Below are 6,049 nucleotides of genomic sequence, written 5' to 3' on the forward strand. Positions count from 1 at the left end.
CAGCTTTTTTTTTCTGCCAGGCGTTCGCCCAACCGAAGCATTACTCAAGCCCACACCTGCTTAGCTTCAGACGTTTGATGTGAGAAGCGTCAGGGTCTCATGGTTGCAGAAAAATGAAGCTGTGGATTATCCATTACCACTGAGCAAGGTGGGGAGCGGGTGCTGGACTTTTGTACATTGAACTTGCAACACTTTTATTAGCATCCAATTAATATTTTGCAACACAGGTGGTGGAGGACAGGTGATTGCTCCTCTCTTTTGTCTAAAAAGTCTGGCTGACAGAGCCTTGAAAACGTTTCCTTGTGTGTCACAGCACCAGGTCCTCAGAAGGCTTCCCATTTTTAACATTCTTCCCCCCGAGGCTCGAGACAGAGAAGCCACGACAGACGAGCAGGTATTTAAAGACGGCAAAAAAATAAAAATAGCTCAGCAGCCCTGCTGCACCCACACACAAGGCCTGATGTCTCGATCCCGCAACCTCCTTCAGAGAGGCCTTCCCTAGTACACGCACGGTATTGCTTTACATGAAAGCTGCACCGCGGGAACTATAGCAAGCGCAAGCCTAAAGTGACCTCGTCTTCCCCGGTAAAAGCCCCACACTTTGCAAGTGCTGAGGTCTTCCCACTGTCAGAACAGAGTCGGAGTCGGAGTCGGAACAATAGCCACGAAACAGGACGTTCCGACGTGGCACCTCCCGCAGCGACGCAGCTCGAGCGTGAGAACAGCGTGTACGTTTTCACCGCGCTCTCTCTTGGGCACTCGTATTTGCAACCGGCACAAGTACAGACAGACACCAACCAGCATACACGGAGGCACGTGGGTCCTGCCCTGACACAGCAAAAGTGTCCTTTCGACTGCACTGATTTTATTTATTTTACTTTTTACTTACCACACGTGCCCTAACAATTCTGAGCATACTGTACGGCCCCCCCTCAGGAAGTCTGCGCAAGGCCCTGATTTTCAATCAATCCCGATCACCTTCATATATCAGCTAAACGCAAGGGCACACCACAGTCGGCACCAGTAACGCATCCTTCAGGCCAGGTCGCTACTATTATATATAAATACAGGCAATGACATATGATGGTGATGAAGCCAATGATTGATGACGGCGATGAGGATGATGGTTGTTGTTGCAGTTGCTGCTAATTTACAGTACACTGGCCGTTCCACATTCTGTGAGCGTGTGCGCTCTGATACCGTGACCCGTGTTTAGCCCCAGTCACAGGGCGCCCCCATGGTTTTGAGCGCGAGCTGGCTGCTGCAGGGGGAGGCTCGCAGATGCCGCGTCGCTGTCAGGCACGCTATGCCGCGCGTGCAAGTGCGTAAACAGAGATTCCCCAGGAGGGAGGAGGAGGGGAGGCGTATTGGGTATTGGGCTCGCGAAAGGGGGGGGGGGGGGGGGGACCACGCGTAAAAAGCGGATGCACGAATCATTCGTGCCGAAGCAAAGCCGCGTACGGCCAGGACATCAGATGGAATTGTGCTGTTGACTGGGATACCGTGCTTCCCCGCAATGTAGTGGCAGTTAGGTTTTTATATTTATACGAATGAATAAGCATGTACTAAACTCACTTACACATTTATAATATTTAGTATTGCATTACAGAAGATTTGTCTTTATGATGATTTTTTTTTAAATGAATACAACAGTATTCAGTATTCATACTTACAAAATACATTATGTTTCATCCGCGTAAACGAATAAAAAATTAATATATTTTTTGCTAATATATAATAAATTGTAATCGAATAAAATTGCCATCCTTAATCTTAAAATGTGTGTACATTTACATTTCATGATGTTGACCACGCGCCTGAAGGATATCTTATACCCTGAGAGTAAATCGTCCTCGCTGGTTCAAAACACGCGAATGTTGCCGTGCCTTTCGTGTGTCTGAGCACCTCCTGGCAAATGAATCAATCAGACATGACGGCCAGGCTCTCGTCTGACCCCTTCCCAAGTGTGGCAGTTGCGTGACTGACCTGCTCTCGCCTCATCGTGTGTTGCGTGAGAAGTTATTAATGTGTACTCCCTCTCAGAAGAACATCTGACGCGGTCTCGGGCACAACTACCTAGTTAAAACACTGCGTGTCACGCAGCAACCAGAGAGACCGCGAGGCAGCCAGACCAGCATAACGGCGCGTTCTGTTTCAAATCCAGCTTGGGACAAACGGGTCCGAACCGTGTATAATAAAACATGATGCGTTAAAAAACAAAAAAAAAAGAATTTATTTAATTATCCATTTACAAAAAATTATGTTGTACAGTGAAAATCTGGATGCTTAAATTGGTATAATTATGTTTCACAAGAAAAGGGGATACAACAAAGGCTAGATCTCACATAAATCCTATGGTAGGACAACAAAAAAGAGCACTAGGTGATTCAGTGACAAGTGTGTCTGTCATGGGACTCGGAGCTTTGAGAGCGTGCCAGTATGGAAAAGCCTGTGGAGACGTCACGTCAGGAAGCCGACAACAGTCACACAGAATGCGCTTCAGACTGCCTCGTGCTGGAACTCACAAGTCTGACACATCACGAAGGCAGCCACACAGAAAGTATTAGCCGACTCACCCGAAGCGCGGGACAAAGACACGGTCGATATCGTGTCTCTCCCCCTCTCTCACCCCCTGGGCGTCGGTGGGACACAGGCTTTCAGGAAATGCGTGGTGCAATAACAAGAGCTAACTCGCTAAGCCGTTTCCGGTTGAACTCTTGACACCGCAAGCATTACACATTTTTAAAAAATCCAGAACGTATATTTGATTATATTTTATGAAAATGCGCGCACATTTTACATAATATAATTTTATGTGAGTGAAAGCAAAATCTTACTGAGAAAAAAATGTGATGTCACACATACCACATTGTATTTTTCTGAACAAAGCACCTTGCATTTAAATTGAACCTTGGTCCGATTTTTTAAATTAAATACAATAAGAACGCATAGATTTACTATGAGGCACAGGGGCAGTGAGCGTGACCACGGATTTGCAGACTGCACACTTGGAAAATGTAATGTTTTGTGCGGTTCCTAATCGAGGAGACGCATTCAAGCCTGGGTTATTCATAGAATCGCATTCTGTCCCAGATTCTGCGGTGGGAAGTAACTGATTCACAACTGTGCCGTGCCCCTCGAACAGGATGCTAGTATAGCATAGGGCTATTGCTCATAACGCACATCTATTTTAAAGGGCTGGTGGATGTGCAAGATGCCATTTTTAAAGGTTCGGGTTTAGCTTGGCTGTTGGGGAGTGTGCTTCCGCACTCTCTTGCAATGTCAGTTCAATTCAACTTTATTTGTATCGCGCTTTTTATAGAGAACTATCACTAAGACGCTTTACAGAGTAGCAAGGTAAGGGACAAAAAGAGCAAACAAAGCAAGTCCTGAACACCCAAATAGCAAGTACATAAGGTAAAAAAAAAAAAAAAAAAAATTTTAAGAAAGAATACATTTTAAAAACAGTACTCCTCACTGGGGAGAGTGCTCAGTGTGGGGAGGCTTCACACTGACAGCTCACAAACCTGCACCTCCCTCAAAACCACACCCCTCAAAACCTCTCTCAAAATTAAACCTCTCACAACCTACATCTGCCTCTAACCTACATCTCTCCCAGAATGACATCTTTCAACCTCAGATTCTGTCAAACCTTCCCCTCTCTCAGCCTACACCGCTCTCAAAAATAGACCTCTCTCAAACTTAAAGCTTTCACAACCTACACTTCTCTCACACCAAAGCAGTGAACATCTCTAGCCTTTCAAACACAAGCACACCAATTTAAATATATATATATATATATATATATATATAATAAAAGACAGATAGAAATGAACAAACCTTACGAGCCAACAAAGATGTTTGTCCTGGTTCTTTTTTTTTTTTTGTGATCGGGTACAGGGAAGGAATGAGTCAACACACAAGGCCGCTTATTTTGACAGGTAGCGTTCTGTGCTGCGAGTTAAGACCAAGACATTCTCAAGTGACACTGTCTCTGGCCACACCACAAGTGAGCCAGAGACAAGGTGTACTCACCTGGAGATAATCTAAAAGACTGAGATGACACTATTATGCATCACACCAGCGAGCACTGCCCCCAAACCCCCCCCCCCCCCCACCCCCCCACCCCTCTAATGTAAGGAGCTTACTGTACAGTCTGTGCCGTACGCGGTGTGCCTTCTCACTACAAAGGAACAACACACACATAGAAGGAGGGCTGAAATGAATTCGAATCCCATGTTCAAATGAACCACAACTCGGTCAGAGTTCAAGGGAAATAAAAAAGAGGGGGTGAATCGGGGGGGGGGGGGGGGGAGGGGAACCGTTGGCACAGAGCCAGGCGATTTTCTCAGAGATCAGTTTCCAAGGGAACAAAACAATAACAACAACAAACGGTAGCCACAGGCCTTAACTGCTGCACATGATCAGCTGGCGATGCACCAGAGCGGAGATCTTATATACACACACACACACATACACACACACACTCTCACACGTACTCACACTCACACACACACACTCTCACACGTACTCACACTCACACAGACATACACTCACAATCAGACACTCACTCACACACGCATTCACACATACTCACACACACGCACACACACACACACACGCACACACACACGCACACACACACACACGCACACACACACACACGCACAAGTTCCTTACCCTATCCCTTCAATGAAGCAAACGTAAAGACTCTAGCTGGACTTCCCTATAAAAAAAACGGTCAAATATGAAACAGACACAAGCCTTGGAATGCCGCGGCAATCCTACGTGGATATTACAAAACAGATGGGCTCGGAATCAACATAAAATGCACCCCACCCAAAAGAGAACATATGGGTAATGTGCACTTTCTCTGTCCTACGCACCGCACAGCGTACTACTGGACAGAGCGAGCACAAAAGAAAATGGCTGACAATTAACCGATAACTGCGAATTTTCAGGGAGACACAAGGAGTTTATGCAGTTAAAACCCCAGGACTCCTCGCTGAGAGCCCTAACTGTAATGTAGTAATAATATTATGCGTGAAATCAAAACCTAACCATGAGAAAAATGAGGTCACAGACGCCAAATTGTATTAAGAGTAAAGCACCCTGCATTTAAATTGAATATTGGCCCAATTTTCATTGACCTTGAAAGGAAGAAAACAAATATGCAGGGAGTTACTGTGAGGTCGTTTACAAGCACACCAATGCTCCGATCTCCGATCGTACCCCGATTATGCAATACTCTGCTTATTGAAATGCGCTTCGAAATTGTCTTTATCTGATTAGGTTTTATCGGCGTAAGGTCATAATATGCATATTGAAAACCCGATTAAGACACCTGGATTTTTGCCCAATCTTTAGCTTTTTTGTGTGTGTGTGTGTGTGTGTGTAGACGTCTTTTTGAAACGGTGCATGTCAGGCGCATGTCGAAAATGAAAACAAGTTGCCATTGAGCATACACCGATCAGGCATTAACTGCGTTACTTATATCAATGTGTAAACAATACATACTGGCATAAGCTGATTAGCCCCCCCCACCCCCCCACCCCGCCCACTCAAAGTGCATCTGAAGAGAGGACTTTGCGCTCAACGACATTGCGCCTTAAAATGGCACTTCTGGGAAATGTATCAGTCATATATTTCTGAAAGAGACCCCATGTTTGCAATATGCTGCAGTGTACTCCATCTCCAAAAGCAGAGGGGGGCGGGGGGGATGAGCGAGGCCTCTCGTTTTGGGGCTGTTCCCAAGCAACGTGGCTCCGTTGGAAAGATACGGCGACGCTAACGTGTCACGTGATTTGGCCCGCGCGGCGCCATTCCGCGAGGAGTTCTGCGGTCTTTGATCTCACCCGCGCCGGGGAACACCACGTTCCCCTCTCCCCGCGCGGGGGGGAGGGAGAGAGAGAGACGCGCGGAAACAGAAAAGCCCCCCCCCCCCCGCCCCCGGCTGCTGCTGCCGCCGCGTCAAATTAATCCCACCTGCGCAAACCAGGAATGCATCTGGACTGCACCGGCTCCCGTTTCTGAAAAACTCAGTTCTGGG

At 46.7% G+C, this 6,049-nt stretch overlaps 1 long non-coding RNA gene across 1 annotated transcript in view; it reads right to left on the minus strand.

Annotated features, from left to right (window-relative positions):
• The window catches only part of LOC118230828, a 7,771-nt gene extending 5,075 nt beyond the window's left edge, over positions 1–2,696 (minus strand). Inside the window, exon 1 of the long non-coding RNA XR_004765932.1 lies at positions 2,577–2,696. This is a non-coding gene — a long non-coding RNA (uncharacterized LOC118230828). The remainder of the gene's footprint in view (positions 1–2,576) is intronic.
• Positions 2,697–6,049: the final 3,353 nt, after the last annotated feature.

This window comes from Anguilla anguilla, chromosome 6 (genome assembly GCF_013347855.1).
Source record: "Anguilla anguilla isolate fAngAng1 chromosome 6, fAngAng1.pri, whole genome shotgun sequence".
Lineage (NCBI taxonomy): Eukaryota > Metazoa > Chordata > Actinopteri > Anguilliformes > Anguillidae > Anguilla > Anguilla anguilla.